This window comes from Leuciscus leuciscus (assembly GCF_965113295.1).
Source record: "Leuciscus leuciscus genome assembly, chromosome: 17".
In the NCBI taxonomy this organism is placed as follows: Eukaryota; Metazoa; Chordata; class Actinopteri; order Cypriniformes; family Leuciscidae; genus Leuciscus; species Leuciscus leuciscus.
Window position 1 is genome coordinate 3,451,071 of NC_138741.1, and position 12,548 is coordinate 3,463,618.

Consider the following 12,548-nt stretch of genomic DNA (forward strand, 5'->3'; position numbering starts at 1 on the left):
CACTTTTACTCAGGCCATGCTAGCTGGCAACAAAGGATTCCATTCATTGTGCTAAGCTAAGCTAGCGCCGACCCTGTAAAACTAAAACAACGCATGCACTGAGACAAAAATGCATTTGCCCACCTATCTAAATGTAGGAAAGAAGGTGAATAAGCCCTATTTAAAAAAACGGTGGAGTGTTCCTTTAATGTTATAAGCGTTTGAGACGCTCCACGCATGTAAATGATAACAGCGCAACACTTCTCTATGAAACACAAAGCGCATCAGACTTTATATGAGTTCCCAAAAGCACATTATTTAAAACCCAAACAACAGCATTTACTGAGAAACATGTAACCTGCACACATGTGAACAATTAAACCCGTAGTGCATATATTTATTTAATTGAATCACAGACGTTGTGATTTCACAATAGCACTATTCTATATCATGATTTTTAAATGGTTTCAAATGGATTTGCAAACTTATAAAACACTTTAATATTGCAGTTCATAGATGAACTGGGAATGCACCACTTCTGTTATTTTACCGTTAAATCGACACGACACAAGATAAATTGTGACAGCTCTAATAGAAATCTTTTTATAAATGTGTTGTTTTGTAAATCGTGTCAGGTTTTTCCTGATTATAGGACAATGTTTGGGTTTTTTTGCTACTCAAACTCTAATAATCAGTATTTATGATCTTCCATCATTGTTCCCTTAGAAAGATACTTAGTCAAATTGAAACACGGTTCAAAATCACTTTTGCTTCCGTAGTCTGATTTATTTATGAGTTAAAAAGGATGTTCATCAAGAAGAATATGTATGTCCGGACTTAATTATCCACTGGGAATTGGTTGGATCATGGAAAGTGTCTGTTACTTACTGGAATGGAGTCATTTAAAAGATTTTCATGCACACACAGCATTGTACTGAAATGAAGCCAGGAACGTATTAAAAAGTAGGGCTTCAGTGTTTGCTTTAGTTTTACGGTGTGCAACATTTTGGCATTTTGGCATTTTTATGGCACTGAAGGTTCACTTTCAATAAGACCACTGAACGGATATTTAAGCTAGATGTTAAATGTTTAATTTCATTGTTGAGTGCGTATCAGTGACATTCAGAGGATTGGACATCAGCTCAGAGCTACGTGCTTTCATCAAAAACAATAAGAGAAGAAAGTCCAGGAAATACTGGACATATCTAGCAAATTGAGCAGATGGAAATGATTTCCAAAGTGAAATCATATTTTCAAGCTTGAATCACAAGTGCTTTGGATCGCTGCTTGACCACAGTGAACATGTTGTGTAAATGTTTATCTGAGTTAACATGTTAAAATGCTAAAGTTGTATTATGTCAGTAGGAAATTCCGAGATGTTTTGCTCAAAAGTAAACTTCCTGTTGGGTCACCAGGGACTGTTGGGTCACTTTCACTGCTCAGACTGGAAACTTCACACACACCAAATGTGTTACCATGAATGCCACTCCTTTTTTTTAGTAATCATCATAAATTAGGTATCATCCTAACATACCCCTAATCTTGACAAATTTCATATCATCGGAAAGGTATGCGACTCATATTTGGCGACTGTTTTGTGAAAGAAATGATATTGTGACAGAAAATGTAATATTAATATTTTTAATAATATTAATTTGTTACAGGAGAAAAAATGCAATGAAATGTGGGTGTCGCCCGGTGACTGTTTTTGGGATAGTGCCTAAAAAAGTCTTACATTTTTCTGATATCAACGTCAATTTTGGAACACAACTTGTTTAGACATATGTGACCCTGGACCACAAAAACAGTCCAACGGGTACATTTTTTTAAAATTGAGATTTATATATCATCTGGAAGTTGAATAAATAAGCTTTCCATTGATGTATGGTTTGTTAGGATAGGACGATATTTGCCCGAGATACAACTATTGATAATCTGGAATCTGAGGATGCAAAAAAATCGAAACATTGACAAAATCACCTTTAAAGTTGTTCATTTATGTTCACGATTGTGCAGCATTCACTCACAAAAATACATTTGATATTATTATGCTAGAAAATTCACAAAATATCTTCATGGAACATGATCTTTGGTTAATATCCGACTGATTTTTGGCATAAAATAACAATTTATAATTTTGACCCATACAATGTATTGTTGGCTATTGCCACAGATAAACCCGTGCGACTTATGACTGGTTTTGTGTTCCAGGGTCACAAATGGCTTTGATTTTTTAGCAATTTTAGAGGAAATACTATTTTGTCAAATATATTTTTTTGTATCAAATAAAAAACTTTTAGTATTTGTTTTACAGTAAACTATAACTTTATAACTTTTACACTTTGATTTTGCTTCAGCAATAATATGCTGAGTGATCAATCATAGGTCTGTGTTCCAAAGCATTCATGAATTACAACCATTTCATTTAGGATTTTCACATCTATGCTCAAAAAGGGGTGACAGTTTACAAACCTGATCAAAGTTGCATGACGCAGTTTAATGGTTGATATATTGATAATTTTTTGTTTAAATGCCTTTGATTAAAAGATCTTGTGTCCGCGGTGAGAGTCGACATGAGTGCTAGTGCTGCTAATAGAGGGAGTTTGTTGTTCTTGCATGAATATGTTTACATCAGTGATGAAACAATGGAGATGGAAAAAGATTAAACGGATGTAGTTCAGACATAACAAAATCTTCTGGACATTTAAAAGGAAAATGAACCCAAACACAGAAATTCTGTCATTCGCTTTTCGCTGGTGCTTTTGTTGTACGTTTTTTAATCGTTTTACTTCTCGACAGCCTCTAATAAACATCTGCTTTTAATAAACGGAAAAGAGCAGAAGGTTCAGACTGATGTTTCTTTATGTGCTCCAGCAAACACTGTAAAATATATGGTTTAATAAGTCATGGCAACGTATGTTTTCCCATTAACTCAAAAATATAATTTAACCAATTTAACTTTTATGTAATGCGTAATTCAACTAGGCAAAATTAAAAACAAAACAAAACAAAAACTTTAGACTTATTTTAAGGCAGCAACTGATTTTAGCTTTTTAAGTTGAATTAGGGGATTTTTTTTTTTTTTTTTTACAGTGTAAAGAAAAAAGTCATACTGGTTTTGAATGATATGAGGGTGAGCAAATGATGACAGACTTAAAATTTTCTTGGTCTAAACAAAGACAGAAATAAAAACTCTCTAATGAGTCAGTAATGAGCTCTGCACTGTTTGATATTTTATGTTCAGTTGATGTATAATGCAGCTGAGAAAAATCATTAAAACGTGTAATAAATGATGATTATTTGTTCTGTTCTGTTAATGAAAATTAATTGATAACGACAAATAAAATGAGACAAACAAGGGAACACTGCACACAATAGCGTAATCTTTATAATTGTGCTGATTTATAATGTAGCTCTATTTATATTACCGAACAGAATGGAACATTTTAATGTGTTTATTTGGTGTCTGGATTGTTCAGGGATATATTTTTAAAGTGTGGTTTTCAAATTGTCTTCAGCTGTGGAAAGTTTTAGGGCACATCACGGCTTTCAAAACATGTCATGTTGAAACGTTAGATGTCCACACTTAGACAACCACAAGTACCAAGGTTATTATCGTTAACTATATAGATATATTAAACAATTTTTTGGATAAAACTTGAAGTAAAACAGAAAATATGAAGTATACTATCACTTAAAGTCCCCCTGCAATGAATAATTTATCCCTTAAAGTCCCACTGAAGTGCCTTGAAACGCACAGCATTATTCAAAGTGTTGACATAATTTCCACTGAAACAGGAAGAGAGGGCGGGGCATATCAATCAGCTCCTCCCCTTTAAAAAATAGCCAATAGGGTTTAGTTTATATCACAGCTTGGCCAGAGCCGTTGAGCTCCTTAAATCTGCAGTTTCCTTCTAATCTCTAACCTTTCTACTCCTCATCTCCTCAGTATCGCTTTAAAATACAGCATTCTGGGCAGAATTCAAATGGATCCGATACGTTTTCTGGTCTGAGCGACTCGATCATATGATCGGCTCTGTGTGTCGGGTCTCTGGACCGAAGAGGAGACTTCATTCGCCCCAATGGAAAGCATTTTTACGCCGTTTGAATCGTTCCCTATCTCCTATATAGTGCACTATGTGCCATTCACCAAGTAGACAATAGTAAATGTGTGAACAAGTGACCGATTTTAGTCTATTTATAATGTAGGGGGCGGGGCTTCAGATTCTAGAAAGCATTTGATTGGATAGAAAATCTGATCAAGCTGATGAGTGATGTCATCAAAATCATTGATCCATATTGGCAGAAGTGAAGGTTTTAAATCTTCTAAATGTGAATTTTGTCATTGTTTTGGAGTACACTAGCTTATAGATAACAGTAAGACTAACATATTCATAAAAAAAAACAAAAAAACTTCAAGTTTGATTTCATGGGGACTTTAAAACTCCTCTTTGATAATCAAAATGTGAAAATAATGTCTTAATGCCTTTAAAATAGCTTGAATGTAACTCGACACTCTTGCTTCATTTAGTATACGCGGACTAATGAATATGCAAATGAGTCCCATCTCCACTCAATCAAAACTGTAATATTCGGCCTGTAATTCAGCCATATATGTTTGAAGCAGAACCTGATTCAGAAGAAGAAGAAGAAGAAGAAGAGTGGATTATAAAGGCTCGTCTACAAGTCAATCTATCAGAATGGTAATGCGTTTTATGTATCGCTCTCTACAAAGTCGGACACATAACGGTAATTAATATGATTAGCCTTTTGCTTGACGATATTATCAAACAGCTAATGATGTGTTAGTAGTGTTACACAAACCATGTTCCCGGTCGCCATCTCCTTCTAACAATCAGCATCCGTATAAACACTTTGAACATAGAAAGTCACTGTGGAAAAGCCCCGCCCACACGCGACGGGATTGGTCACATGTTTGTGACGTCAGAAACACCAGCGATTTCAAACCGTGTTTTTGAGACTGTCTTTGGTCCACTGCAGTTTTAAGGAGAAAATACTCGGCAATAACTTATGAATTTGCACATGGTTTGTCTTACAGTTTTTTTTACGATTGCTATGACAGATTTTTCAATACTTTTAACAATTTTCCAAAACTCTTAACACAGTTAGCACTACATCTGCCTGTGTAAGCTATACTATTAACACATTTCTTGTTGCTTTAACACAAAATGCATACAGTTAACACAAATTTAAAATGCTTGAACTTCTTTTACACACAAGCTCAAACAAGACCAAAACAATGGATTTTTACTGCCAAATTTACCAATGCTTTAACACTGTGTGTCAGAACAGAGAACACCCTGTTCTACACCTAACCTTACAGGCTAAAGTCAAGGTGAACCGCTGCTTATACTGTGAACTGAAACACACATATATCCCCTGTATTTTATTCTATTGTTACTGAGAAACAGCTGATTGAATTATGCAAATAGATAATTAGAAGATGACTCTTTTTTTTCTTTTTTTAATTCTTCTGGTGCTTTTTCTGTTCGTATATTTTGTATTTTCACATAATAAATGGCAGCTATATTGCATATTTTTGTTATCTTGCAGTAATGTCCTTTTGCAAATAAAGTCTTCATTGCAGCAATTCTGTCTCTGTCTTCATTTTTTCATTAACCGTACATTCTATAAAGCACTCTGAGATGGCTCTTTTTTTATTGAATTTCTGCAGCAAAAGACCTAAACCCAACAAAACAAAAACGTAGAGAGGCTTCAAAAGAAACTGCAGTGCAAAACACAATCTATGATCAATACAATCATACTGTCTGTTGTATAAGGGCAGACCTGACACATATACAATAATGCAGTTTCTGTAATTCCATCTGATGTTAGTGTTTTTATGAGTGACTAAATCTTCCTGTTGGACGAGAACATGTGTTAGTGTTTTGAAAAATGATTTGATTTTGAGACATGTTTGCAGTGTTCTGGTAGACAGAGTGTATTGTTGCTAGTGTATTATTGTATTTTGAAAATTAGTGTTGGAGTTTAGTTTACAATGTGTGATTTTGAGCATGAAATTAACTGTTTTGCCAGTTGTGTGTTGTAGGTGTGTTGGTGCGTTAGGAGTTTAGGAAATTTGTTAAAAGTATTGAAAAAATTGTCATAGCGATTGTAAAAAACTGTAAAGCATATTAAAAACACCACATAAACATATAAACATTAAAAACTTGATTTTCACCGGACTTTAACAAACAGGTGCCGTGCTGCAACAATGCTAATTCTTCATGACGACGCTCTGCTTTTCATAATCCATGGAACTGGAAGGAAATAAAAATAAAATGCATTCAGAATTGAAATATTGTCCAGACGAATGAAACTGTAACTGCATCTGCTTTAGTTTTCTGAGACGTTCCCCATCACTCAAAGCCACAGAGTCACATTTAAAGTCCAGGAACATGTTTGAAATGCATTATATGGGTGTGACCGCTGAACGTGCTCATGTCTGGACGGCATGGAGTCAGATGTGAAGCTGCTTTCTTCAGCGTAATGATTTATGATGTCGTCTGTCTCTGGCTGAACTCCTGCTAACACAATAAGAGTCTGCCAGCTCTCCAGACCTCAGCACAATCAACCAAACCTCCAGAAGAAGTTTCCACAGCACACTCATGAACATCTCAAACTAACCAACTTATGCAACCCATTACCTTGTTTTTGTTACATGCTACCATGGTATTACTATGGTGTATTTTTTAAATTGTATTGGTATGTTGGCATGTAGCATGGTGATGCATAAGCAAAACCTATGGTGCTTTTATTTTTATGTTATTATTTTTGGTAATGCATAAGTAAAACCTATGGTTCTAAAATCCTATGTTTTTCAAAACCACATATGATATATATAATATTTGTGGAAGAGTAGGATGGTAATACCATGTTATTTATTTTAATTTTTTAGCATTATATGCATTATATGCACTCACATTTGCAATGTAAAAAAGATTAATTCTAAGTTTTATCCGGGTTCAGTAGGGTTACCATTTAACTAAAGCCCTATTGGGACGGGATTCACTTTACAAGGGCAGATGGAGTAATGCAGTTTTACCACAGGACGTCTGTAATAGTAATGGTATCATATTAATAATATTAATGTAATATGATATCAATTCGCACTGGATAAGATATCTCAGTAAAACTAGCAGAAGTGGGAGAGTAACTCGATTTGCGCATCGTTTATCACGTGCGCAAACACATATAACCTATATTTATATATATAACACAGTTATGTCCGGTGGAACGATGTATTGATGAACTTCAGATTGGATTGTGTTGGTAATAGACACTAACGCTAAAAGATGTTTCGTGCCTCTAACAAGTGCTGTCGATCTTCTTCTGATCTGATGGTGTGTGTGAAATACTTGAGTTTTGCCACAGACTCGTTCCAGCGTCTAGAACACTACTGATGCTTTATCAAGCGTCTCCATACTTGAAAAAAACGAGAGTTGAATGATTTTTTACTTTACTTTACCCCACCTCTGCATGTTAAACTAGTCCTGTAGAGCTTAAAGCCCTATTCGGACGGGACTAGTGTAACATGGAGAGGTGGGGTAAAGTAATTATTACCAGAGCTTCTCTGTGATTTTAGTCCCGTCCGAATGTGCATCTCAGTGATCATGTCGGACAATGTCAGTAAAGATTACAGCGACTTCTACCTTCAGTAAAACGGTCTGGAAAAATGACCTCAGGAAATACTAATCCCGTGTGAATAGACCCGCTGTAAATATGTATGTAAATATTTTGCCATTTCCTGTTTAAAAGTAGTTTTCCACGTTTTTTTCAAATATGGAGACGCTTGATAAAGCATCAGTTGTGTTCTAGACGCTGGAACGAGTCTGTGGCAAAACTCAAGTGTTTCACACACACCATCAGATCAGAAGAAGATCGACAGCACTTGTTAGAGCCACGAAACATCTTTTAGCGTTAGTGCCTATTACCAACACAATCCAATCTGAAGTTCATCAATACATCGTTCCACCGGACATAACTGTGTTATATATATATATATATATATAGGTTATATGTGTTTGTGCACGTGATATCAGGAAGCAGCGTAACACACACATGACGACAGGAGTGATGGCGATACGTAAATCGAGTTACTCTCCCACTTCTGCTAGTTTACTGAGATCTCTTAGCCCGTGTGAATTGGCCATTAATATTACAGACGTCCTGTGGTAAAATTACATTACTCCATCTACCCTTGTAAAGTTAATCCTGCCCAAATAGGGTTTAAGAGTGTGTAGTTGTTGTGGACATGTACCATGGTAGTTCTTCATATAGTAACGGAGTCTCTTCTGTGTGTGTGAGCGGATCAGATGTTGTAATCAGTTTTCCTCTGCTGATTTGGTCATCTGCATATGGTCGTCCGGAAGAGTTTGTAATGGTTGTAATGTCAATTCAGTTTACACAGACACACTCATCACGCTCAGCTCACCGTTATGTAAGTGGACATAAACAAACTCTCTAATGTCATGATTGAAACTCGGCCAAAAATGAAGATTCTGTCATTATTTGTTCACCCTCATGTCTTTCTAAACCCGTGTGCGGTTGTTTTGCATATTTAAAGGGGTCCCATCATGCTATTCTCCATGTTCCTCTTTCTTTAGTGTGTAATGTTGCTGTTTGATCATGAACCAGCTCCAGTTCTTCTCTATATCAGTGTCAGTGTTTCTGAACTCCTGAAACGCCTCCATTGTAGTTTTGAGTTTCTTCCGGGAACAAACACGTCACAATATTTCTGATTTAAATAATTAATACGCAGAATAAAGGGGCGGGGCCTGGTTGAGTTAGTTAGTAGTGTGTTAAACTGGCGGTTATGGTAAGGGGCGGGACATTTCCCAAACACACTCGAAGCGCTCGACCAATCACAACACACTACTCCAGCCGACCAATCAGAGCACAGTGTGCTTTTCAGAAGGAGGGGCTTCATAGAGACAGGAACTAAACAAAGCGTTACTGACAGACTGGGAAGAGAGGAGCTGCAACAATGGAGAATATGAGGAAAACAATCATCATTCAAGCAGGAAAACCTGTTCTAGTAGAGACTGAAACAACATCAAGACTAGGGATCGACCGATATGGATTTTTTAGTGCCGATGCCGATACCGATTTTTTTTCATCAGCCTTAGCCGATGACCGATACGGGCTGCCGATTTTCTTGGGCCGATATTTGGAGCCGATACTGCTTTTGCTCACTCAATTTACATCATAAAAATGACACAATGATGATAACAAATGTTACAAGTCTCAATTTAAAATAAGGAACATTTATTGAACTTATAAAAGGAACATTTATTGAACTTCATCCATTAATTAAACAGGTATTTATGAATGAGACTGAATTAATTCGTTTTAAACGTGTTTGAATTAATGATTCAATTTTTTTTTATATAAATAGACTGGAACATGTTATTCTGTGTAGTTGTCTGATATATGTAATTGTGATCACCATTTTAAACAAAACAAAAACGATTTTAAACCAAATAGATTCTCAGTTTATTATGAATTAGGGACTGTTCACATATCGCGTCTAAAAACGTGTGGTAAGCACAGCCGCGACGCTTTCTCCTTTCTACAAGCGCTTGCACTCCCGTGGCGTCTGTCGTTGCTATGCAACTATGAACTGCACTCTACTCATGATGACGAGGAAGTAAGGATTAATTTATTTCAAGCCCTTTACGACTAACGTCACATATATTTATGGAGATGAAAAATAAAAACCTGCCCTGTCCAGCTTTGATCAGCTGTTCGGCCGAGCTTTCGATGTTGTCATGGAAAGGTCAGTTGTTTTTTTGTCACATAACCTGCGTGCGCTTGCGGCATTCTGAAAAGTTTAAATGTTTTCAACTTTTCATCTCACCACGGCATATGAGCGCCGGGACAAACGAGCGCGCTGCATCGCATGCGTGTCGCAACCGCGTCGATTCTTTTACCTCAGGGAGTGTTCTGACTGAGTTCGACCACCTCGCTGAATAAAACTCCCACAAATATCACGGAATCACGAACCAACGTCGGCATTATTTAATCCTATGACCAGTGTTTGTAACAGCTGCCGTATGCATATGGATAGCCTCAAACTTAGCTATTTGCTGCTCCCTAAATACAATGAAAAGCATATATTCGGCATTCGCGTTTTCCATTTGGACCCTCAAACTTGCTTAGCTATAGTTGCACACACATATAGAGCAACGTGTTTCCACTTTCAAAGTGTATGGCAATATTTCAGCTAAGTCAAACAGTTAAAAGATGCTTTGAAAGTTTAAAACTTAACGTTGTTTTGAAGAGGCTTCCAGCACTCAGCTAGTGTGGGAGGGGCAGTGCATGGGCTGCACGTGCAGCGTCTCCAGCAACACAAAGCTGCCTGCGGACGCCTGTCTGTAAATAATGCCGGGAAAAAACTATCGGCGAACGCAGCAGCCGCGTATCGGCCGATGCCGTTACACGTCAAACCCGCAAATATCGGCCCGATATATCGGCTGACCGATATATCGGTCGATCACTAATCAAGACTTTGTAAAAGGGAATAATAGATCCTCTTTAAAGAATCATTTTATCACTCAAAGCATCATACGACTTCAGAAGACTTGAAATATAGTGAATTACTTTTATGGTCCACTGTTATGATGCTTTTATGGTGTTTTTGTCCTCTTTCGGGCTTTACGGTCATGATCACCGTGAACTTTCATATGAGAAAGAGCCACATGAACATTTTTCAATTTTCTCTGGTAAGAAAAACGTGTTTGAAACGACACGAGTTATTTTATATGTCATGCTGTTCCTTAATCGTATTCTATTGTGTTTTCTGTTTAAAACATGACAGAAATATATAATGACATTATATTTCATTACAAATAATATTAAAATAATACAAATAATATTAAAATAATACAAATAATATTTAATGGCATTTTTTATTACTATTGGATAAACTGTTCCTTGAAGTGCTTTTACTTCTTCAAATCATCATTACTGTTATTAGTCAAATTACACCTTAATTCAGCATTTGTTTGCAATAGTTATTTCCATCATTAACCATTATCATAGTTATCACTGTCAATCATTTAAATCGTTATGATCAGTATCAATCATTCAGACTTTAGGTTATGGTGATTAAAGTTAATTCTTTAAGCATCAGCGCCACCTGCTGGATGACATCAAGTGTTGTAAGTAACAGTCCATAGATCTTCTGTCTGAACAGTACAGTTACTTTATTAATCATTTTTAATGATTATTCATTTTTATTGATTTATTTATTTACTTACCTACCTCTGCCTCTGTAAGAAACCCTAACCTCTCTTTTGTTTCTCTCAAAAGCTCGACTAAAGGTGGTTATTATAAAAGACATCATTACATTAAATAGACATTTCTTCTTTTTTATTTATTTATTCTCTCTCTTGTTGTTTAGTTTGACATGTTCATTCCTCTAATGAGCTCTTTATGTGTGTGTTGGCTGTTAGTTTTCATGTCTTGTTTCGTCAGGTTTTCCTTTACTTTTCTGGATATAATTAAACCCAACGGACTGAGATGAATTTGTAGCATCAGCACATGAAACTGACAGCTTTAATGAATCATCCGTATGCATGAACCTAGAGATACGGTGATGGACACATTCAGAGTTTCTTTTTTCAGTACTATTTCTAGCAGAAGTTTCACGACTACAACTGACGAAAAAATGTTGCAATATGGCAAATCAACCACTGTCATCATTATCGTCAAACTGATGATACAAGAGGGTTTTAGATTATTCAAGCTAAACGGGGAAGGATAACAGATGGTTTTAGATGTTGTTTTATGCACAGAAACTTGCTGACCGGATTTGCTCGGAGTTTGACGGTCTGTACTGGTAAAGTTTGGTACTTATGGACTCATTTAACATACGAGCTGTCAGCACAGATGCATCCTGGGAGGTTTGGAAATTATGTTAATCTAAATGATCTATAATGCATGTGGACAGTGATATCATGTAATTTGAGTGACAGCTCAAATTGATCCAGATGCCACTGTTGTGTATAAAAAGAGCTTGTTAAAAAGAAAAACATCATATTCATACGAGCTCATAATGAGGATATCAGGTTAATATTTCATCCAGCCGAGGTCTGCAATCATCACTGACTCCATCAGACGCCGCTGATGTAGACATAATCATCTGTGCATCGTTTCTGGAGTGGGAAATAGATGACAGAGAAATTGAAGGATATTAGCTATTAAAATTTTAATAGTAAATGGCATTTTTCAGGTTACTACAGAAACGGCATCATTCAACTCTCATTTTGAAAAATAAAGACGGTTCTCTTAAATACTATACACAACAAACTGAGCTTCCACTTTCTACAGACTTTCTATCATTTCCAGCCCGATTTATTTTACACCATGAATACAAACAGGCTTTACAAATAAACAAAGTCCAACAAAACCTTGTAAGACAAAATAATTAAATAAAAGTTACACATTTTCGGTCAACGTTTTAATAGAAAATACTATTTCAGTCTTTCTATTTCAAAATTTCACATTTGGTTGTGTTACTTTTTTTATATATGTTAAAGTAAATT